This window comes from Cebus imitator, unplaced genomic scaffold (genome assembly GCF_001604975.1).
Source record: "Cebus imitator isolate Cc_AM_T3 unplaced genomic scaffold, Cebus_imitator-1.0 Scaffold3, whole genome shotgun sequence".
Taxonomy (NCBI): domain Eukaryota; kingdom Metazoa; phylum Chordata; class Mammalia; order Primates; family Cebidae; genus Cebus; species Cebus imitator.
The window spans coordinates 1,070,346-1,095,661 of record NW_016107318.1 but is presented as its reverse complement, the minus strand read 5'-3'; the positions used below and the strand labels follow the sequence as shown (position 1 = coordinate 1,095,661).

At 37.2% G+C, this 25,316-nt stretch overlaps 1 long non-coding RNA gene and 1 pseudogene across 1 annotated transcript in view; both read left to right on the top strand.

The window, feature by feature from the left end:
* LOC108306192 overlaps positions 1-25,316 on the top strand; it is a 108,542-nt gene that overhangs the window by 80,202 nt on the left and 3,024 nt on the right. The gene's annotated exons all lie outside the window — the stretch shown is intronic.
* Positions 6,961-16,963, top strand: LOC119471702 (annotated as a pseudogene).

Here is a 25,316-nt window from a genome sequence, read left to right as displayed (position 1 = left end):
GTGTTCTGTGTTTTGACCTTTTCCTCCCTTCTTTCCATCTTTCTGGTTCTCAATGCTTTTTCTAAATGATTTCTCTGTCCTGCCATCATCAAGATTTTATGTCCTCTTAAATCTGTTCATTGGGTTGTAATTTGGGTTTCTGAAGTTTTCTAAAACTGTGTAAGGTGGTACTTTTTCAAAAGTTCTGTCACTTTTTGTAGCTTCTCTTCCTCACAGTTATTTTCAAACTTGTCTTTTTAATTCTTTAATTATAGCAATAATAGTTTCAGTCCCCCTGACTGATGATTCCAATATCTAAAATCTGTAGCTCTGTCCCTTCTGACCAACAATTCTCCTGGTAGTCACGCAGAGTGCTTTGTGTGTATTTAGTCAGGAGGATTCCTTGAGGCCTAGCATGGAAGTGCCTTCCTCCAGAGAGAATATATGCTGATTTCTGCCAGATGCCTAGAGGCACTAATTTGTCTAGAATCTTTTCAAATCAAGTTGATAGATTAGAGATCCCTGGGCCACCAAAACAATGCATAGTGAAGGCTGCAAATCAGTGAAAATACCAGCCACACTTTGATGTTCTCTCTTTTCTTTCTTGCTCTTCAATGTGCTAAATTACTATGGTCTGAATGTTCATCTTCTCACCCCTCACCCTACCTCAAAACAAATATGTTGAAATTCTAACGGAGGTGATGAATTTGGTGGTGGAGCCTTAGGAGGTGATTAGTGAGTGTTCTTATAAAAGAGGCCCAAAGAAGCACATTTGCCACTTCCACATGTGAGAGCACAGATAGGAGGAAACATCTTTGAGGAATTGGCCCCTCAACAGACATCAGATCTGCTAGCACCTTGATCTTGGACTTCGTGGACCCATAACCGTGAGAAATAAATTCCTATCATTTATAAGGCATTATTCTGTGGTATTTTTCATAGCATCCCAAATGAACGAAGCAATACTCAATGCAATCCTCTGTAAGCAGAGGATAGAAGAGTCGAGATATGTTTATTACTGATTCCCTCATCTTTTGAGAATTGCGGCCTTCAGGGGCTCCAGCTCAATGTAGGTGGGTTGTCTTTTACAAGCTACCTTATTTGAAGACCCCCAAAGAGTCTGCCAAAACCAGAGCTCTAATCTGACGGAATTCAAAAATGCCCCTGTGGCAAAGGCAACTTGAGCACTACATTCTCAACTTGCTTCTCTGGATCCCCACCTTTACATTGATTTTGTCTTGTAGACTTTACTATTTTGTCATCCCTTAGATGTGTTTAAGAAAATGTTTTTAATACACCATTTTTAGTTGTTTTTAGCATGAAAATCTCTCTGAATACTCCTGTGTAACCTTTACTGAACCATTCAACGTTCAAGAATGCAACCATTATTAAAGAGAGGTCCTGTAAACAATGGACACAAGGTCTCTTTCCTAATGGAGATTACATTCCAGTCAGAGTCATATCAAAAAAAAGTAAATAAAAAGACAAAATGATTTTGAGTTATGATAAGAGCTATGAAGAAGTTCTAGAAAATGAACTGAAAGAGATATTAATGAAGGAATGCATAGAAGGGAGATATTGAAAAATAGCCTAGTGTCTTCCCTAAATTTCAAATAAATTTTGAAAATTAACAATAGCGTAAAAGAGATTTAAGGTTATATAGATGTTAAAGTTTAGTTAAATGCCATGTGGCAAATGACACAGGCAGCAGATAATTTTGGGTATTATTGAAAGAGGCCTGGATTGGGAATGAAGTTTCAAGAATGGGTCCCATGTATCATTTACCTGCTGAATGATCTTGGGAAAGTCATCTAACCTGTTCAATGTCATTCCACCACTAATACCACTAATTACCTGCACATTTGTTGTTTATCTAAAATACAAGATACTCTGTTAGGAATTGGGTGGGAGTGGTCAGAGAGATGAGCAAAGCATGATTCCTGCATTTCTTCCAATATGTACCTACTATAAGGCTAAAAAGAAACTACATCATAGGAACATAGATTTAATTTAAAAAACAAAAGAAAGAGAGAGAAAGGAACTATATACACAAAATTCCATGTCTGCTAATCTGACTTCTCATCGGAATTCTGTAGCTTGTTTGAGCTTGAATAAATCTCCTAAACAAATGATCTGATAATGCAGGTTGAGGTATGGTTTTAGATGTTCTGTGGATTCCTCCTCCTTACCTTTCTACAGCTGACCTCACTGTAGGCTGCCAGAAAACAAGGAAGGGAAACTCTGAAACTTCATTTTCAAACCAACTAGAAGAGTTCTGCTTTTATCCATTCTAATATTGAGCTTTCTTATCATATTAATATTTTATGAGCATGAGCAAAGAATGGTGCATCTAGAAAACATTTGAAACCCACTGATTGGTTAGTCAGTTTTGTTGAAAACCGTAAAAGAGTTATGAAATCTGTGTAAGACTGATGTTCATTCCACTGATTGAAGAAACTTGGGAGAGCTGCACAATTATTGCAAAGGGTAAGCACATAAAGACATGTACCAAATATTAGCCATCAGTAGAACATATTGGTATTTAGGCAAAGATATGGACAGAGAGAGAGACGTAATACATACATAGATAGGCAAGTTTAATTTTTAAAATACAAATAATTCATGTGTATGAGAGGAAAGCTCAAATAGTATCGTAGATAATGTGAACTGTAAATGCCCTCTCTCCAATCATTTGTTTCCATTTATTGTATATTCTTCCAGGATTTTACCATACCTATCCTAACAGATTTATGTAGTTTCTCGTACACAAAGGGAATTATATTGTACATTCCATACTGCAATTTGATGTTCTTTCTTAATATACCTTGGATATGTCTCTGTATCAGTACATATTGATCTATTGTCTTCTTTTTTGGTACTGCAAAGTACTTCATTATATGAATGCAACAAAATTTATTTAACCAATCCACTGTGGATGGACATTTATTATATTTTCATAACCTGTATTCAATTGTTTTTCTATTACAAAGATGCTGCCACACACACCATAACATTACCAGCTTTGAGTACATGTGGGAACTGCTTTTCAGTTGCTGTGTCATGTATTTTCTCAATCAAAAGATAATTCAAGTACAAACACTCATGGAAATGTTTGACACTTAAAGAAGATCCTCGTGCTAAAACCGTTTGGTGACTACTGAGTTAGAAATTCATTTTAAGCTTCAGTTTTGCATATGCTGTTTGAAGTACAACAGGCAATCAAGTTTGTTAAAAAATGAGATAAAGGAATGCCCTTATCTGAAACTCACCAAAATTGATTCATTGATGCAGCAAACTCATTTCCTGAGCACTTATTCTGTGCTCTGGACTGTTGATATATGAGTCACACGCGGTTTGTGCTTGTAGCACTTGTGCTACAGAAGGCCTAGAGACCTCCCTGCTAACATCAATGGTAACACCATTTTAGCAAGTACTGGCATAGAAGAGCTGCCCTGTGATTTTGCTATTGTAATGTAAACACTGAAAATGATGAACTAGAACTGCTGCTCTCTCTACCAATGTATGCAGTCATTCTCCAGGCATTTTCAGGAACTGTTTTCTGTAGGAAAAAAGAAAGAGAGAGAATTTGGCAAATAAGCTTCAGTTTTTTAATGTGTTTTCCAATCATTTCCGATCTGTGGCTCACATAATTTTTTCTCTAAAATAAAGGAAGGATTTATCTTTTTACTCTTACCTCTCTGGCAAGTCCTCCGCTCCTTTATTTATCTTTATGTGCTCTTTGAACACAGCAGAGGTTTATCCTTGCAGATATCTGTCTATGGTAATTTCAGACTAACATCTGACAATTTAGCCACTTACACGTCACTCTCTCTCCAAACCTGTGCCTCAGTAAATGCTACTTAGTGTCTTTTCTCTGATCAAGAGATGCCTATCTGGTTTTCATCTCTGGAAAGAAGAAATGGGAGCTAGCTATCTAGACATAAGTATTTTACTATGGTCAATGAAGCTTTGAAATGCCTACATCTAATATAATAAAAATATTAACCATTTATTAAATCCTTACCATTATAAATACTATGTGCTTTATGCATATCATCATATTTAATTTCTATAACAAGCATTATCTCCAGTTTCCTATAAGGAGCATGAAGTGTGGGAGGTCAGTCACAGAGTCATACAACTTGCAACTAATGAGTTTGATTTAAGTCCAGGTCTGTCGAATTCTCTTGTCTATACTGTCAACCATTATACTGTACTGCCTCCACAGGTAAAGGGTGTTTTGAAATATGGATTGTATTGCTATCTCTAAACCATGTGTAAAAGCACCAAATATATACCTCTCTCCCTTTCGCCTACCCCACCCCCACAAAAAAAGAAGCAGCGTTTTCTGGGCTTTAAAAGAAACCTCCTGTCTGGATGCCATGAATAAAAATAAAGTTTATTTCAGGAGGAAGGTTTTGACTATATTTGAGATATTTAAGTTTTATATCTGCCTTCTGATGTAACTTTGCTGCCTTAGGGTCTTTATGGATACTAAGTCTCATCTATTTTTACCAATTTCTGCTAAATTAAGCTGGAGGAGCATGCTAATGCTAACAAAGGAGCCAGCTTGACAGATAGAGCCCCAAGGAAGAAAAAAAATTATCTATATTAGAGTAGTATTAGTCTAATCCCACTCCCAAAATGCCATACTTGGATTAACCAATCTCCATTAGATAAGCAAGAAATAAATTAGCAATGGAAGACTTGGCCCAACCTCTCTGCTGGAAGCATATTATTAAGAGACCATGCCCAATAGTATTAGGGAGATACGTGCTTGACTATGATCTTGAAATCCAATGGAAAATAGAGTGGCAACTGGCAAAGTTTCTTTTTATTAGTGCAGCTTCTCTTTCTTATATAATGCAGTGTGGGTAAAACGATACTTGTTTCATAAAGTCAGTCATCTAGGATAGACTGTATCTATCACTGAGTTACAACATCTTTTGCAAAATCTTGCTCTAATGTAATCCCTTTCATCTTATTGATTCACAATGTTTTTCTGAAAAATAATAATTGTAACTTTTTGTGGCCCATCCAACCAAACCATACTTCCATAAAATTCCTTTCCTCTTTCATTGTTTGTACACACTTTTTTGATTGTTTGATAACATCTGCACATGAGAGTGTAAATTTCAATATTGTTGATGTTTCCAAATGGTTATAAGTTCCAGCTGTTTGTTCTTTTCTCTCCAATGGAGATCTAACATTACAAAGGAAAAGAGGAAAAAAGAAAATATAACTAGTTCCCTACTCTCTCATAAGAGAGGAGATAAATTGGATGGTAAAAATTCTATTAGCAATTATATTTTTTAGAAATCAAAAATTATCAGCAAGTGATATTTAAACATCCCCAGTTGCCTCTATCATTTTGGGGTAGGGATGACATTGGTGATTAGAGCCTGGTTATATAGAAGATTCAGATAGCATACAAAACTCCATGCCCCAGGAAAAAACAGAGCATTGTACATATGTAGAATTTCATGAAAGGCATTCAAGAACATTTATAAAGTAAGCACCAATTACTTCATATATGAGGCCCTCTTCAACTAACAGTTCCTGGTCTTATTCCTGTCTAAATAAATCCTATGCCAGCTTAACATTTGGGTAAGAAAGAAGATTCTATACACTTCCTCTCCCTTTTTAATTACTTAAGTATTGTTATCTTATTTTAATTTAGCAGCAGGGAAGAAATGCCAACGAGATGCATAGGTGAATGAAGAGATAGGAGGATGCTACCATATAAGACCCTAATCCTAGGCAAAGTTTAATACTAAGAAGGGTTGTGCCAAGTAAATGCATGAGGATAATAAACAAGGAATATATCCCATATAATTAATATACCTTAATCAACCACCAAATAATAGTTGAACACCTACCATGCTAACACCATTGTCTTGCTTTTTTTTCCTGTTTTCTCATAGAATGAGAATAATTTATTGTTTTTCTGGATATGAAAGTATTAACATGCTTATTGTAGAATTTACTGATATTTAAAGGTAACAAGGAAAAAAGATATCACCTATGATCCTAACACCTTTCAGAGAAAAATATAAAACATTTTCACTTCTTTCTAGACTTTTACTGCATACATCGATATATAGATGTCTATTTTTAAAATGGAATTACACTACTTGTTGTCTGTTTTTTAAAAAATTCAAGTTTGAGTAGCTCTACACTTTCTCCTATGGAATATAATGGGTGCCATAGATTTCTTGTTAAGGAATTATTATTATATATGTATTATTATTTATTATAGATTCTGACTAATTGAGCAATCTCTTATCCACTCTTCTATCTATCTGAAAATATACAGCAGATTGTTGTTATTTATAGTCACTGTACGGTGCTATAAAACACTAGAACTCATTCTTCCTATTTAGCTGTAATTTTGTATCCATTAAACCAACTTTTTCTGTCTCCCCTCCTCCTGTACCCTTCCAGCCTCTAGTAACCACTATTCTATCTTTGTTTCCATGAGATCAACTCTTTTGGCTTCTACATCTGGGTGAGAATGTATGGTATCTAGCTTTCTGTGCCTGAGGCATATTTTATTTAAGGTGATGTCCTCCAAGCTTATATATGTTGCCACAAACGATGGGGTTTTACTCGGTTGTAAGGTTGAATATTATTCCATTGTGGGTATATGCCACATTTTCTTTATTCATTTATCTGCCATTGAGCACTAAAGTTAATTACATATCTTGGCTATTGTGAATAGTGCTGCCACAAACATGGGAGTACAGATATCTCTTCAATATACTGATTTCCTTTCTTTGGATGTATGTACTCAGTAGTTGGATTGCTGGATCATATGGTATTTCTAGTTGAATATTTTTCAGGAACCTGCATGCTATTTTCCTTAATGGCTACACTAACGTACATTCCCACCAACCAGTATATAAGAGTTCTCCTTTCTCTACATTCTTACCAACATTTGTTACTTTTTGTCTCTTTTTTATTTTTGAGACAAGTCTTGCTCTGTCACACAGGCTAGAGTGCAGTGGCACGATTTCAGCTCACTGCAACATCCACCTCCCGGGTTCAAGCAATTCTCATGCTTCAGCCTCCTGAGTAGCTAGGACTACAGGTGTGTGCCACCATGCCTGGCTAATTTTGTGATTTTTGTAGAGATGGGGATTCACCATGTTGGCCAGACTGGTTTTGAACTCCTGGCCTCAAGTGATCTCAGCCTCCAAAAGTGCTGAGATTACAGGTGTGAGCCACCGCCCCTGGTCACTTATTTTTGATAATAGCCATTCTATCTGGGGTGAGATGATATCTCATTGTGGTTTTGATTTGCATCTCCCTTATGATTAGTGATGTTGAACATTTTTTTCATATACTTTTTGGCCATTTGTATGTCTTTTTTTGGAGAGATGCTTATTTAATTCATTTGCCTCTTTTCAGATGAGGTTCTTCGGGAGTTTGTCAGGTTTTTGCTATTTAGTTTTTCGAGATCCTTGCATATTCTGGTTAGTAATCCTTTGTCCTATGAATACTTTGCAAATATTTTTTCCCATTCTGTTAGTTGTCTCTTAACTTGATGGATTGTTTTCTTTGCTGTGCAGCTGCTTTTCAGTTTGATATAATCCTGTTTGTCTGTTCTGGCTGTGTTTTTGAGGTCTTCTCCATAAACTCTTTGTCCAGGCCAATGTCCTGAAGTGGTTTCCCTTATGTTTTTCTCTAGTAGTTTTATAGCTTCAGTGATTACAAGTATGCCTTTAATCCATTTTAAGTTATTTTTTGTATACAGTGAAAGATAAGAGTCCAGTTTCATTCTTCTGCATATGGATATCCAGTTTCCCAGAAGTATTTATTGAAGAGACGGACCTTTCTCTAGTAAATGTTCTCAGCAACTACGTCAAAAATCAATAGCTGTAAATATGTGAATTTATTTCTAGGTTCTTTAGGCTGTTCTATTCATCTGTGCATCTGTTTTTATGCCAGTACCATGTTATTTAGCTTTGTAGTATATTTTGAAGTCAGATAGTGGGATGGCTCTGGTAATCCTTTCTGCTCAGAATTGCTTTGGTTATTCACAGTCTCTTGTGGTTGGTTCCATATGAATTTTAGGAATTGTTTTTTCTATGCAATGTCATTGCATTGCATTGAATCTATAGATCACTTTTGGTAATATGGTCATTTTTACAATGTTAATTCTAATCCATGAGTATGGGACATCTTTCCATTTTTGTGTCCTCTAAAATTTCTTTCATCAGTGTTTATAGTTCTCCTTGTAGAGATCTTTTACCTCCTGGGTTAAATGTATTCCCAGGTAATGATTTTGTAGCTATTGGATATGAGATTGCTTTCTTGATTTCTTTTTTCACTAGTTCATTGTTGGTGTATACAAATGCTATTGATTTTGGCATGTTAATTTTGTATCCTGCAACTTTACTGAATTGATTATTGGTTCTAACAGCTTTTTGGTGGAGCATTTAGAGTTCTCTATATATGTGACCATGTTCCCACAAACAAGGAAAGTTATACTTAGTCCTTTCATCTTTGGTTGCTCTTGTTTTTGTTGTTATTGTTGTTTGTTTATTTGTTTGTTTTTGTTTTTGTTTTGCCTAATTCCTGTGGCTAGGACTTCCAGTACTATATTGAGCAAAAGTGGTGAGAGTGGGCATCCTTGTCATGTTCAAATTCTTAGAGAAAAAGCTTTTAGTTTTTCTCAGTTCAGTATGGTAACTGTGGGTTATCACATGTGGTCTTTATTGTGTTGAGGTACATTCCTTTGATAACTAGTTTGTTTAGGGGTTTTATAATGAATGGATACTGAATTTTGTCAAATGGTTTTTCTGCATCTATTGAGGTGATCCACTGTTTTTATCCTGGATTCTGTTTGTGTGATTCGTCATGTTTTTTGATTAGTTTATGTTGAACCATCCTTGCATCCCTGGGATAAATCCCATATGATCATGTTGAATAATTTTTTCATTTGCTGCTGAATTTGGCCTGCTAGTATTTTGTTGAGGATTTTTGCATCTATGTCTATCAGGGATATTGGCCTCTGGTGTTCTTCGTTTGTTGTGTTGTTGTCTTATTTTGATATCACAGTAATGCTGGCCTCATATAATGATTGTGGAAGAATTCTTTTTCTTCGGTTTTCTGGAAAGGTTTAAGAATAATTGGTATTCATTCTCCTTTAAGTCTTTGATATAATTCAGCAGTGAAGCCATCAGGTACTGGGCTTTTCTTTGATGGGCTTTTCTTTTTATTACTGATTGAAACTTATCACTTGCGATTGATTTCTTCAAGTTTTCTATTTCTTCTTGGTTCAATCTTGGTAGGTTGTATGCATCCAGGAATTTAACCATCTCCACTAAGTTTTCCAACATGTTGGCACAGAGCTATTCATAATGGTCTCTAGTGATTCTTTGTATTTCTGTGGTATTAGTTATAATGTCTCCTTTTTTTGTTTCTGTTTTTATTTATTTAGGTCTTTTCTTTCTTAGATAATTGTTATTATTTCAATTCTTTTAAATTTGTTAAGACTTTTGCAGCCTAACATGTGGTCTATGCTGAAGAAATGTTTGATGTGCTGATAAAAAAGAATGTGTATTCTGCAGCTGTTGAATGAAAAGTTCTGTAAATATCTGTTAGGTACATTTGGACTAAAATGCAGTTTAAATCCAAGGTTTCTTGGCTGCTTTTTTTTAATCTTGATAATCTGTCCAATGCTGAAATGGGATGTTGAAGTCCCCAACTATTATTGTACTGTAATCTGTCTTTCCCTTTAGGCTAATAATAATTGCTTTATATATCTGGCTACTTGGCTCGGCATGTGTATATTTTTATAATTGTTATATTCTCTTGCTGAATAGATCCTTTCATACAATGACCTTCTTTGTCTCTTTTTACAGTTTTTTACTTAAAGTCTCTTATATCTGATATAACTATCCCTTCTTACTTTTTGTTTCTGTTTCCATGGAATATCTTTTTCTATCCATTCATTTTCAGTATATTTGTGTCTTTACAAGGTGACACTTTTTTTTGCATACAGCTGTGTCATATTTTTATACAGTTAGTCAGTCTATAACTTTTAAGTAAGGAATTTAATTTGTTTACATTTAAGATTATATTGATAGGTGAGGACTTACTCCTGTTACTTTGTTAATTGTTTTTTGGTTGTTTTTATAACTTTTGTTTCCTCTTTTTCCTCATTTCTACCTTTGCAGTTTTGTGGTTTCCTATAGTGAAACTCTCTTTTACCTTTATTAATCTGCCTTACCTGTGAGTTTTATACTTTTGCATGTTTTTGTGGTGTGATTACCATCATTTTACTTCCATATGTAGGACTGCCTTAAGCATTTCTTGCAAGGCTGTTCTGGTGGTGATGAATTCACTCAGTTTTTGCTTGTCTGGGAAAGACTTTATTTCTCCCTCATTTCTGAAGGATAACTTTACTGAGTGTATTTCTTGGTTAGCTGTTGGTTTTTCCTTCTTTTTCTTCTCTCAGCACTATAAATATATCACCCAATTCTCTCCTGGTCTATAAGACTTCTGCTGAGAAATCTACTGGTAATCTAATGGAGATTTTCTCACACTTGACTTGACACCATTTTCTTATTGTTTTTAAAAATTCTCTTTGTCTTTTACTTTTGATAACTTGGCTATAATATCCCTTGTAGAGAATCTTTTGGGGTTGAATCTATTTGAGGGCCTTTGAGCTTTCCAAATCTGGATATCCATATCTCTGTTAGTCTGTTTTCACACTACTATCAAGAACAACCTGAGACTGGGTAATTCATGAAGAAAAGAGGTTTAATTGACTCACAGTTCCTGAAGCTTAACAGGAAGTATGACTAGGAGGCCTCAGGAAACTTACAATCATGGTGGAAGGTGAAGGAAGAGCAGGCACATCTTACCGTGACAAAGCAGAAGAGAGAGAGTGAAGGAGGAAGTGCCACACACTTTTAAGCTATCAGATCTCATAAGAATCTACTCACTCACTATCGTGAGAACAACAAGGGGAAATCTACCCCCATGATCCAATCACCTCCCACAAGGCCCCTCCTCCATTTTGACATGAGATTTAGGTAGGGACACAAATCCAAACCATATCAACATCGCTATTGAGATTTGGGGACTTTTCAGCTACAATTTTATTAAATGGGTTTTTTATGCCTTTTTCCATCTCTCTTTCTTCTAGAACTCTATAATACAAATAAATAGCTCTTCACACAATGGTATTGCATAAGTCTTGTAGGCTTTCTTCAGTACTCTTCTTTCTTATTTCCTTTTTTTTTTCTGATCAGGTAATTTCAAATGACCCATCTTCAAGTTCACAGATTTATTCTTCTGCTTAGTTGAGTCTGCTGCTGAAGCTCTCTATTATTTTATTCGTTGAATTATTCAACTGCACAATTTCTGTTTGGTTCTTTTGACATCTGTCTCTTTGCTACCTTTCTTGTTCATATTGTGAATTGCTCTCTTGATTTTGTTAAATTGTCTATCTGTATTTTCTTATATCTTGTTGAGTTGCCTTAAGATTATTACCTTTAATTTCTTTTCCAGCAATTCATAGTTTCCTTTTCATTGGATCTGTAATTAGACAGTTATTGTGTGTGTTTGGTGATATTATGTTTCCTTCCTTTTTCATGTTTCCTGTATCCCTGTGTTGATGTTGATGTCTGTGCCTCTGGTGGAGCAGTAACTTCTTCCAAACTTTCTGCAGCAGCTTTTGTAGAAAATGACTTGCAGTTGTGTTTTAGTTTCCTGGTTGGGAAAGGAGTAGTGACTGTTTTTCCAGGTAGACAGAATGGTGTTCTTAAGCTATATTCAATATTAGCAATAACTGTGTGTGCCTCAGTGGTCTAGGCTATAGAAGTCTGTGGCAGTGGTATTGGTAGGATAGGTTAAGTTCCTCAGTGATAAAGGCTTTGGGGGGTACTTCCGTTCTCATTTCCCCACAATGGGGGGACTTATCTTAGGGTATGCAACTTGTCTGGTCTGACATGACCTACAAGCTGCTGCAGCAGTGCTGGGTTCCTGGTGCAGGCACTAGAAACATCTTTGGGGCCCGTGTCCTAGACTCAGTCTGTGAACCTATGGTAGCACCTGGACTTTGGGATTCAAGTTTGCTGTCTGTGGCAGAGATAAATGTAGGTTGCCCACAGAGCCAGTATCTGTGACTCTAAGGCACTGCCTAGAAGGCACTGGGAGCTAGATTGTAACTATGATTCTACCCCTTGGAGACTGGGAACTGTACTGACCCAACTCTAGGGAAGAGAGTGCTCCAGAAGTTTGGGCTTGGGGAGCATGCTATGGCTGTAGTTGAGGAACCTGAGCAAATTGGTCTTACTGGTAATGTGGGTCACAGGGGATGAGGTGCTATGTACTGGTGACTCTAGACCCTGAAACAGTGAAGCTCAGCTGTATCCTAGACTTTATTAGTCCAGGTGCAGCAGCAGCAAGTACCCCAGAATGACTGGACACAGCTGCCTTTTGGGCCTCAGGAGACAGGGAGCAGCACAGCAATGATTCCACTCCCTGGAAAGAAGGGTATCTCAGCAGTTCAGGCTCTAAGAAGTGAGTCCAGCCCCAGGGAAGTAGAGTACTAGAGTTATTTGGCCTTTAAAATTAGATGTCAGCTCAGCCAGCACTCTGTTTCCCAGGGATGTGAGGTACTGCATCAACTCAGCCCTAGGATGTGTAGCTGTTCAGTTCTGCCAAGGAAGGCAACACTTTCTCAGGGAATGCACCTCTTCAACTCAGCCCCAGTAGAGTGACTGTTCTGAATGCCTCAAGTACCATTTCCTTAGAAGGCAGGGTGCTACTTCAGCTTAGTTGCTAGTATTTGTGGCCATTCTGGGTAGCCAAGGCATAGCTTCCTCATGTCTGGGCAAAAATGCTTCAACATTGGTACCAGGTAGGTGATGGCCAAGGAACTTGCTCTGGGTGGCCAGAGTATTTTTTCTCCAGGAGGCAGTACCTCTTCTGCTTGGGCACAGCGGGATGAGACTGTTCTGGGATGCCTGGGGCTGCTTCCTACCCAGGCAGCTCCCTCAGCTGCCTAGAGTTCACACAGGCAGGAGACCCCAGTGTTGAAGACTATAGTTGTCCAGGGTTGAAGACTATAGTTTCTGCCTGGGACAACTGGGATCCTCTAGCTTACCTGTTCCCTATAGCGAGAAGGTCCTCCTGGTTCCCAGCTGATCCCAGCTGTGGGGAGATGTGGTAAAGAGCAGGTACTTCCTTCTGTTCTCTATGTGGCCATGCTGAGTTTCTGTGCTCTCCGGGGTCTATGTAGTTCATTTGATGTATGCTGGCACTGTCCTTTAGTTACCGTATTCGAATATAGTTTATTTGTTGCTTTGGCAGCCTCTGTGGGGTGACGAGTGCTAGGAGCTTCTAGTTGACCATTTTGCTCTGTCCTCCTCATTTTGCATGTTTTTATGAGTGCTTGATTTCTGAGAATTTTTTTTTTAGTTAGTCAACCTCAGGAAATGTCTTAGTTGTCCATGAAATCATTAAGCAGCATCATTTCCAGATACCTGTTCAAACTCACTGTGCATTAGGGGATTATCTATTAAGAAGAATAAAACCCACATAATTTTGTCCCATTTTTAACTTTTAACTTGAAAATAAAATAAACCCAAATGTATATATTCTGTTTATATACCTAGAAACAGCCTCTCCTTAAAGATAATAACTTGTTCAGCCATAGAGAAAAAAAGAACGAGAATAAAGATTTCCCACTAAAGGATTAAAATTAGTAATTGTTTGTTTTACAATTCCAAGAGATGTAAACTAAATGGACATAAATTGGTAAGGAAAGATTTAGCAGATGGCATGCTTTCTTTTAAAATGGGTAGCCAAATTAGTCTATCTTTCTTCTTTCACAGATACCACTGAAATCTAGCCTTTTTACTTGACTAAATGATATCACTATCTCCCTATACTGTGGGGTCCTGATAGAATCCTTGCTGTTTTTCTTAGCCTAGTGCTCTTACACACAAACAGACAGCACCGTGGCTGGGAAATTGAGGTCAGGAGGGAATATGCCACTCTGCCTGCCAGGCTCCCCAGTATGTTATTTCACCTGCTGTGTACAGAAACTTCTCTCCAGAGTTCAACAGAGAAGGTGCTTCCTTGATTAATCACATACAAGTTCCTGCACCCAGGTGTCACTGGGTGATAATTCTTTGATACATACCAAGAGAATCCACCATATAAAGGTGATATTACTGCTGCCATCAACCCTCTTGGTATACATTATTCTAACCTATAGCTTCTAACCATAGCCACCTTGTTTTAATAAGATTTCAGAAAGAGAATCAACTCAAAGCTGCTACAACTACTGTGAAAAACAAAACAAAAATTCCTCCTGAACTTCCTACCCTCCTCTGAAACAAAACAACTCAGGTTTTTCTTAAGTTGATCTTGTTTTTCCTATTGTCTTCCATTTTCTTAGTATTATCTTTTGTCCATATTTTGTTTTGAAACAACCCTGAAACGGCACTCTTCACAGAGCATTCTTGTTCTCACAGCCTCCGACATGTCATGCATGTGCATCTGCCTTTATTTAAACTCCCACCATCAACCCCTAACAGCCCATCAGAGGCCGGAGATTTTTGTTGATTAATATGGCAAACATTGTGCAGCTATCTCATTTCATACTGGACACCATTCTACGTGCCAGAGATAAAAGAATAAGCAAACCAGAAATAATTCTTACATTCATGGAGCTTTCAGTATAGTGTAGAAGACACCCATTTTCAAACAACCTCTGCTTCCTGGGTTCAAGTGATTCTCATACCTCAGTCTCCCAAGTAGCTGGGACTACAGGTGCACACTAACACGCCCAGCTAATTTTTGTGTTTTTAGTGGAGACAGGGTTTCACCATACTGGCCAGGCTGGTTTCGAACTCCTGACCTCAGGTGATCCACCCACCTCAGCCTCCCAAAATGCTGGGATTACAGGCATGAGTCACTGCAGCTGGCCATAACCCTTCTTCTTTAGCGATGGTACCTCTAGGTTGGCATATCAAAAGTATTGTTATTATCAAATAATTCAATAAGTGGGTACTCTTGGAAAGGAAAAATGGGTTCAAAAATTAGATATGCCAAAATGCACATTTATATACATTCTGCAATGTATATGTTTCTATATTTGCACATTTATCTACTACTCTTCCTAGGATGGCAGAGAGAGATGGTAGTCAGTGAAGCCAATGTCTTTGATTTTTATCAGAATTTCTTATTTGGTAGTTAAATATAAGTTCACTCTACAGCATGGTGAAGCTGTGATATACAGAATACCAACCCTCTTGCCACCATCTACTAGCTGTATGATCTTAGGCAAGGTAATCAACTTTGAAGCTCCAATTATTTTTACTTTAAAAGGAAAATAATGGTTTGTATCGTAGAAAGTTCCTGTGAAAATTAAAAGAGAATATTGCATAATAAACCCTTGCATAGTGTTTAGTATGTCCCAGATACTGTTCCAAGATCTTCCCAATATTTAATCAATTTATCTTCATAATAAACCCATGAAGAAGGCTTTTTAATGAGTTTTTCATCACATTTTATACATGAGGAGCTGGAGGCACAAGGAAGCTATTGGGCTGAGGTCAAATAACTAGTCAGATTCAAACCCAGAATTTAAGCTCTTAGCCACTGCACTCAGAAACTCTGAATAAGTATAAAGCAATGAATAAAATGCTCAGTAGGAGGTAAGCATTTTAAAATGTTAATTACTGTTCAATATAGTTAACTTTTTAATCCATATTCTGGTGAGTAGTCATTCCAAATTTCCTCAGAATAATACATTTCTCCAGGTGGAGATTCAGATCTCTCCTTCCTTTTCTTTCATTTTTTACTCTGACTCTTCCATCAAAATTATTCTTTCTTTCTTTCATGTATGTTCTCATTAATTCCACCTAACAGATTATGTGGCAGCTCCTTATCTTTAATTTAATTACAAGAGAGGAGTAGACAAATCAAGATGACTATTAATATTTATAGATTTTGTATCATAACTGAATTGAATATAAACATGGCTTTTAGCAAAAATTCTAAACGCTATGTTGACATTCTAGAATAATTTTTCAGGCTTTCCTCGAGAGTGTTGAGGTTCTAATATATGGATTCATCTTTCATTGTCTTCACATGGAAGTTACTGTGTTTGCTTATGGAACAGAGTACATCTCCTGCCCTGAATTTTATGGTGGTGCCTTAAGAAGCCTTTTTAGGTGCGTGCAAGTGTGGCATGAGGAATGCCCCCCTGAGGAGCAGCATGCTTTCTTTCACTTTCTCAGGGAAAGTCAGTTTCACTGAGATACTATCACTTATTCAACATCACACAAAAAAATGGGAAGAATGAAGTCTTTTTTGGCATTGGCAATGATTCCGCATTAATTTAGAATTGGATGGACTGCCACATATTCAGAAAACTGAACACCCCAAATGGGATATTGGAAAATACTATTTCAGACTAGGTGTGGTGACTCATGCCTGTAGTCCCAGTACTGTGGGAGACGGAGGTGGGAGGATTGCATGAGCCCAGGAGTTTCAAGTCTAGATCTGGTCTCTATGAATAATGAAAACATTAGGCGGGCATGGGAGGAAGATGGTGGTGGAGTCGTGCGTTGCCCAGGAGGAAATTAAGAAGGAGGCAGAGAAGCCAATTGACAAGCCAAGACATGCCCGCTGCTGCCGTGGGTCTCCACCGCCAGTAACCACCGCCACCACCGAGGGGACGAGTTCTCCTGGGGAAACGCCTCGTCCAGCGAGTGGCAGATCTACACTTGGTTGGATGCAACCTTCAAAGAACCAACAAGCTTAGTAAAAGAAGTCTACTCAGACAATAGACAGTTCCAGATAGGAGATTACTTGGACATAGCAATTACCCCTCCAAATCAGGCACCACCTCCTTCAGGGCGCAGGAGACCATGTTAAATTCTACTTACTATTTCTTGAATTTATGTTTTTCGGTCAGTTATGCAAAATAAACTTACTCTTTTTCCTCCCCTGATGATTGTCATTAAATCTTTAAATTCCAAAAAATTATAATGCATCATCTATTTAGGAATTAGATTTAGATGTGCTATTGTATGATTACTAATAGAAAGTCCGTATGTTTCAAGCCCTTCTGTGAAATACGAAGATAAGTGCTCTTAACATTCTGTGTAAAACTGTACTGTTAAATATGTGTATGTAATCAGAAAAAAAAAAAAATTAGCCATAGGGGTGTTGCCCACCTGCAGTCTCAGCTACTCAGGAGGCTGAGGTGGGAGGATCACCTGAACTGGGAAGGTGGAGGCTACAGTGAGCTGTGATTGCACCACTGCACTCCAGCCTGCATGACCAAAAAAGAAAAAAAAAAAGGAAATAAAGGAAAAATACTATTTTATATATTGAACAAAATATCTCATATTTAAAAAATAATAATAGAGATTATTTTCATAAGGCCTTTTATTTTCAACAAGATATTAGTTGGACAGTTTCCACACCTCCCCAAAAAAGTCTTTATGAAATCATAATTACGACATGTAAAGGAATTGTTTTTATACGTAATGCCTATATATTCTTTAAAAAGAATATTTCATTTCCTTTTAAAATCCAATAAAGTGTTATCTCCTCATAAAAAGTTATATAATTTTAGTCCTCTTGAAAAAGATTATAATTAATCTGAGGTTTCAGGCACATACTTAATCTATTAGCAGAAAAATTTCCCATCTTTACTGTAATTATGTTGAAAAGTTTGAAAGGAGACTTTGAAAAATCTTTAACCATACATTAAAGTATTTTGAATATTGCTCTCTTTACTGAGATCAGATTAAGAGGAAGTACACTCTTAGCTGCAGTATAAAAGATTTAGGCTAAAAAGAGAAATGGCCTCTGGTAAAGTTTTTACATCATGGAATTTTATTTTATCAGTGGAAATCAGAGACCCTCTATGTTAAGGGCTTCACAACAGAATTTTCACCTTTCAAATACAATTTAGGTTTAACACCGCTTTGAGATAAGGTGTGAGCTGAGTGACATGTTAGCTTCGTTTGATCCTTCACCTTGAAGGACTGACTACATGGGACCATAATAGCACCAATCTTGAGTGAAAAAGTGAAACCAATTTTGCTAAGACATTTGAAATATTCTCTTCCTAAATAGTAACATCTGGTGACATAGAACATCCCAAGGAGTCTTTGTTCCCAGCAGATTTCTCAACCCATTTTTTTGCCACCCAAGAGGCTTAGGTAATACAGCTGGAGTCAGAGAAACACAGCCATGCATCCAGCCTCTGGGTTGTTCTTTAAATAAAATTGCTTCCCTAACTCTCTTCACTCTCAAGTTTTGAATACAATGCAGTTTCAAACATTGCTATTGATATTTTTCTGTTAATTAAAAATAACAAATGACATTGTTGTCTGAGAGGAGTTAGGCTCTCAGTAGTAGATGCCACCAGAGCCTGGAAATCACATACTTCGGGGAAAGCGGAACTCTGCTCCCCAATCAGCAACATCTGCGATATGAAAAGGGGACTCTGGAGGTTAAAACCAATTTGAGCTTGTCAGTCTCTAGGCAAATGCTGCAGAATCCTCAGGAACAGCTTGCGATAAGGGAGTGTTGAATGGAAATAAGCCCAATCAGCCTTCTAGTTTGGATCATGAATACTGGTGTTTTAAATTTTTTATTTATTTGTTATTGTTCTGTTCCATTTCCTTTTTGGTTACATTTGGGTTGACTCCTTATTCCTCGTCTGGTGTCTCTGGAAGAAATGTGCGTTTCTGTGAGATCTATTTCCTCCCGTCTTCAGAAATCTTCATGGAAGAGAAGTTCATTGCTACCATCTGTACTTGGTTTAGAAGAGCTTTGATTAATAAGGACCACCCTATTGTTCATTTGTTTGACATGTGGAAATATTTGTAATCTGTTCCTGGCGGGAGAGATTGCAGCAAGGACCTGGTTTGACTTTCAAACCCACATTGGCAATGAAAACCAGCCTCCTGGATCCGGAGGTCAGTGGGAAAACAAGCAAAGGTGTTTTATTCTCCCTTCACCCCCTCCCCCAAACACCAACACCTGTTAGAAGTGAGGTTGAAAAGATCCTGTTGGAACTCCGAGACAGAGACCCAATTCCATCCTGAAAGAGGCTCTGATGTATGGTGTATAATGAAAGCCGGAGACTGCCCACTGTTACACATCATTATCATTCAGATCATGAAAGAAAATGAAATGGTTCAAGCAGATAACAGCTGTTTTTATTCTGCTTTTCAAAGATTCTCTTAAACAACAATTCTCTTAAACCTGATCTCATGGCTTTTATTTAAGGGTGAACACCCAATTGTAAACATAGGAGAGATGCATTCTCATGATGTCAGTAATAAAAGTGTGTATAAAGCAGCATGTGTATTCTGGAAAGCTAACTAACCATTAAAGCCAAGAAACATAGTCTGGCACAAATCTGATTATGTGTCCAAGAGGACTTGATGGTATGCACATAAGAAAATGTAATGAAACAGCAGGAAGGAGAAAAGAAGGGAGAGGGAGGAGCTGGAGGGTTGGGGTGGGAGGCGGGGGGCGCTGTTCCATGCCTGTGAGATGTTAGCAAAATTAGAAAAAGGTAAAGCCTCTAAGATCATCTGAGAAAGGGGTTAGCACAGCGCGCAGAAGTGTAAGCAATTTTGTTTGTTTATTTCACTATCTGTCGTATTACAGACTCACCTCATTGCATTTTTATCTATTAGTTATAGACAATGAGGTTGTTACACAAGACACACACAGGAAAAAAAGGAAGAGGCCCTGTCTTTCTTTCAACAGGAGTTCAGATCTCATTTGGGACAATGTACATCTATTGTGTTTGTAATTGCTGTGATCATTATCATAAGCATTAGGTCTAGCTTGCTTAAGCAATTCAGCACTACATATTCCTCATCAGAATTCTGTAAAAATAAAATAGGATGCAAAGGAATTTTGATGGAGTAAACCTTATACAAGTTAATCTAATACATATTTGTCATAATTTTTTCATTTTTGTAAAAATACAGCAAAAATATAAGCAGTTTCTCCTAGATGCACTGTAAGACGGAATGCTCATTTTTAAAAATTTCTGTTTATTTCGTTTCATAGTAGGTAGCATTGTTTATTAAATGGGTCATTGTATTGAAGTAAATATAAATCATTCTTACTGTACATAATAAAAATGTTTGTGTCTGAGGAAAATACATGTACATATATCCATATAAAGCTTACACCTAATGTTAGCTTACAAACCACATTAATTATAACATTAAACTAAAAAATGAGTTCAAGGGGCAGTTTAAAATTGGCAATCTGCTGTTCATGTGCTTAGACTAGTGCTTGAAAAAAATAGAAGGCATAAGAAAGTCAGCTCCATAGATTTGCTGCTAGAAGATCCTTATTCACCCGTGCATAAAATACAACTGCCCCCAAGGGTGTGCACGTTTACAAACGCAAATTAATCTCTACCTGCCCAATGTACAAGCTATAATGGATTTCAGAACTGAACAATATAAACTAAACATGAGATCATTTTTGGTATCTCTGCTAAAGAAAACCATAATGCATGGTTTGGGATCTTCCATAGCTGGATTTTCTGCTCATAAATGCTCATTAGTTTACATGGGAGGAGCCAATGAAATAAAGTAGCAACAGTTTGTACCAGTGTATGACTTTCTATTTTTTTGGATCAGATAAGAAATGATGTGTGGGCTTAAACTGTTTTCAAATGGCCTTTCCAGTTCTGTTAGAAGCAATGTTCAGACTAGACTGCCAAAATTTTTCTGCAGTGTGAAAAATGCTGATTCCATGGGCTTGTGTTAAAATATAGCACACACACCCCCCTAATAATCTAATATCCTATCTATCATTGGGTATGCCTCTGTTAGCTTTCCGTGTTGTGAATTATCTGGATTACAAACCCCTCTTCTTTTTCTTTCCTTCTCAGTATCTGTGTAGTGATTATTTTCCTGCTCACTGGTGTATCCACTACTAAAATACAAGTGAAAATAAAAGGATAATAAAAAGGAGATACCTCCTACCTCTGGGAGAAACGAGGAAAGCACACACATTTGTACCAGTTAGCAGCCCTAAATATCTGTTGAATAAATGGTTTTAAACAATTGACTGAAATACAAATTTTGAATCTGCAAATACATCCTGAAACACAGAAGCTGTGTAGATTAGGCAGCTACTGTATAGCTCTAAAATCCAGAGGATTCCTTCTATTTTTGGCACATAAAATAGTCACATGGCTATGAAACATGAATTTGGATGCCAAATGAATAACAAGCTTGGAGGCTGAGCTCCAAGTGACTTTAAACATCTGTGAAGTGAAAATATCCCTGTACCAAGGCGTGCTACTGTGTTGAAAACAATAGCTGTTACTGATCATTTTCTTGCTTTAAATAAAGTGCATCTCTTCTGATGGAAGCAGGTGTAAGGATGACTTTGTGAAGCTCTATTAATCAAATCACAAATGGACACCCTCCCCATTTCTTGTAAATCCATGCAAAAAATATTACAACTTTTTAACATCTCAAAAAAGGCATGCAATTTGTTAGCAAGAAAGGATAAATTTCACCTTCCCACTTCTCCAGGATTCATAGTAATCCAAAATCAAGAGAGCAGAGACACTTTGAAAATATGCCCCCTTTGCCCCTGCCTTTGGTATATTAATGATTACAAGATGTTGGACGCATATTTGAGTGGTAAGAAGAACCTGCTTCCCAAAGGGAAAAAGAAACTGGGAACAGACCCAGAGAAACAATAAGTTAGTAGGCAGGTCTAAGAAACTCTGAATATCAGCACGTTCCAAAGCTTAGTAACAAAGCTTAGACTGTCACACGATCTCTACATGAAAGTCAGCGCAAACCTTTTCTATCATTATGACATCTAGAGCATGACTTAGTTTTCATAAACAGATATTTTTCTTACCCTGGAATTTATCATATGATGCTACAATTAGCATTCTGCTGTTCTTTTTTTTTTTTTTTGTCATAGTTTTACAATGGTTTACTATATACCTTTAAAAAGTAAAGAGTTAAGAGAGAAGGGAAATTTGTATTAGGTCATGCATTGAATTTACGTTCTTCCTTAAAGGATGCACTAAAACAAAAGTGTCCTGCTTTCAAAATGCTTATTTTGGTTTTAAAGAGCATTTGCACCCAGGTACCATTCTTTCCTTCTTTCACTTTTCTTTGAATTGTCTTACCTTTCCTCCACACATCCATGATGCAGATTAGTACCGGCCTCCAAGCCCCAGGCATCAAAGGAATTAGGTCAGACCAGAAGAAATCAGGTTGCAGGCAAGAAAAAAATTTTAATAAAATAGAAGCTATGCCAGCCTGGAACTTCCCTTCAGGCAGACTAACAAGCCCTAGCCGTAGATGTAACAGTATTAGGTCGTTGATATGTGGGAGGAAAGCAGAGACGTTTGAGAGACCAAAGATTTGTATCATATTAGCAACGTGATGATATGCTGAATGTATTTAAAGCCGGTCTGTACGTAGTGCTCTGAATGGCTTGGTGCTCAGCCCTCAAACAATTGCAATTAAAAATGATTCCAGGAAAAGAGAAAAGATCTAGTGCAATATCTGTTTTGCTATAATTTGTGAGTTTTTAAAAGTCACTTTGCATTTTTATTCCATCTGAGAGTGGTGGTCTTTTAAAGCATCTATTAAGTATATACAGAAAATTAATTTTATGTTAGCGTGTTTAAGGCTTACTGACTCAAACAGCATATTATCTTCTTTTGAGTTATTTTAAGGACAAAAATTAGAAAGAGATTGTATTGGAAAATGTCCATGCTTAGTTCATTCTCCAGATGACCATTTTAGTTGCCATTATTACTGGCTCCAAAATGATTGGAGGAGTAATTCAAATTCAACCTATCACATTATCCAAGGGCATTCTATGAATAGCTGCAAACCAGAGCAAGTTCTGGCAAAGATGCAAAGGCAGCGTATCAAAGTCAGCAATAGCATTCAGGAGTGTTTTCCAGAGTTGGCAAATGCAGATGAGAATATTTATATGTCATCTCTCAAACTATAGAAAGTATTTTGGGAAAGATATTTTTCACAAGCCTTAGATTAGCCACTATAGCATTTTAAAGGAGGGTTTTTGTTGTTGTTGTTGTTGTTGTTGTTTTTTGCTGATGATGAAACAAACCTTTGGGTGATGTCAGTCACATTTACACATCATCCCAGCAGCATTTAATTCTCCCAGCAGACTCATGAGGGAGATACTGGTGTTATTAGCATCTGCATTTGTTTGTGATGAGAAACTGAGGCACAGGCATTGAGCAACTTGCTAAAGTCCTCAAAGTTAGAAGGAAGCAGAGACAGAATTTGCACTCCAAAATCTGAGTGCATTTCCAGAGGTTTTTCTCATTTGTGGAAACAGTTTTAAAGTTTTAAGAAAAGTGAAGCCTCTTTGGTTTCTGAATGTAGTAAGTCTCAGATTCTGATAACTCTCACACATCTCTTAAAAAAATATCATCAGTAAGATCATTTTAACCAAGGGAAAAATATTATCCTAACACATATTGAGAAATTATTTCTGCCAAATATATGTAAGTTTTTCATGCATAAATTCACATAATACTCACTGTAAGATATAGTTACTGTTCCCAGTTGAAGAAAGGGAAACTGAGGCAGAAAAAGTTGAGTAATTTCCCTTAGGTTATCAGGTAGACAGAGTAAGAGCCAGGATTCAAGCCTAGGAAATCTGGTTCCAAAGGCAATACATGTAACCACCAAGCTTTATTGCCTCCATGAGTCATTATTAATGGAATCATTATATAATGTTGTGTTTTTTGTGTTTGTTGGTTTCTCAATTGTAGTCTCGCTTTTTCATTCCGGCTGGAGTGCGATGGCGCAATCTCAGCTCACTACAACCTCTGCCTTCTGTGCTCAAGCAATTCTCCTGCCTCAGCCTCCTGAGTAGCTGGGATTACAGGCATACGCCACCGTGCCCAGCTGATTTTCCATCTTTTTAGTAGAGACAGGGTTGCACCATGTTGCCCAGGCTAGTCTGGAACTCCTGACTTCAGGTCATGTAACCACCTTGGCCTCCCAAACTGTTGGGAATACAGGCGTGAGCCACCACACCCTGCCCATGTTGTGTTTTAAGGAGTGGAGTTTTGTTAAATGATTTTGTGACTATAAATGAATACCAATAATTAAGGACGCATTTTTCATATACCATGCTTTTTGTCTAGAATTATCTTTCCTCTTCACCATCTTTTCTTACAGTTCAGCTTTACTGTTGGCCTTCCCAGATCCACCTCTCTAACTCAGAAGGCTTTCTATCTTCATAGTGTAGTGCTATCATATCATCTTTCACATGGTGTAGTAATACTATACTTAACTTTCTCTCCACTTGGACTCTAAGCTCCCTGGGAGAAGAGACTCCATCTTCTATGTCTATCACTAGTAATATTACATATTATAGGGCAGCCACCTGAAACAGGTTGGATTTACAAGTCGCTGAAAAAAGAAAATAATTTATAAATACTTGGTTGCAATAGATGGATAATTGGATGAAGGATGGATAGATTTATTAATGTATGAAAAGATGGATGGATGGATGGATGGAAATATAAAAGAAAAAATGATATACATATAGCAAACGAATGAGTCAGTATGTGTGTGCCAGTTTTAAACAGACAAAGTTTCCTGGGTGTATTTCTAAGAAGATGAGTTTATTAAAAAAATTCAGTTGTTTTTCTACCTTATCTTTAATTATTGTTCTTTTTTCTATTGTTTTCTTTTAATGGCCATTAATGATGACTCAGCAAGCTAGTGATAAATTTGCTCTCAGATGTTTTCTCTACCCTTTTATTATGTATTTATCAAAGTTTTTGGCTAGATTTCACTCCTTTTAAGTAAAGGGGACTTTTATTCCTCTAGCTACCTTTGAGTTCCTGCACTGAATGCACTGCATTCCTGGCTCCCTGGATTTAGCCCTCCACTCCCCTTAGCCATTTGTCTAGCAGGCGCTGCTTGAAGGTTTGGCCTCTAATACTGCTACTAGATTTAGCAATGGAAGCAGCATAAAATCCTAAGCCTACTGTCAAGTGTGAATCTTATACTTCAGAACAGATATATCATCCTGGCCCAAAAAGAAACAGACCACATAACGTTTCCAATATTGTAATAAATTCATCCACTCCAAGTGTTGTGTTATATTTACTTAATAGGTAGAGCAGGATAAAAGAATGTTTTTGTCATCAATAACCAAAATAGGGCCGGGCTTGGTGGCTCATGCCTGTAATCCCAGCACTTTGGGAGGCCAAGGCGGGTGGATCACAAGGTCAAGAGATCGAGACCATCCTGGTCAACATGGTGAAACCCCATCTCTACTAA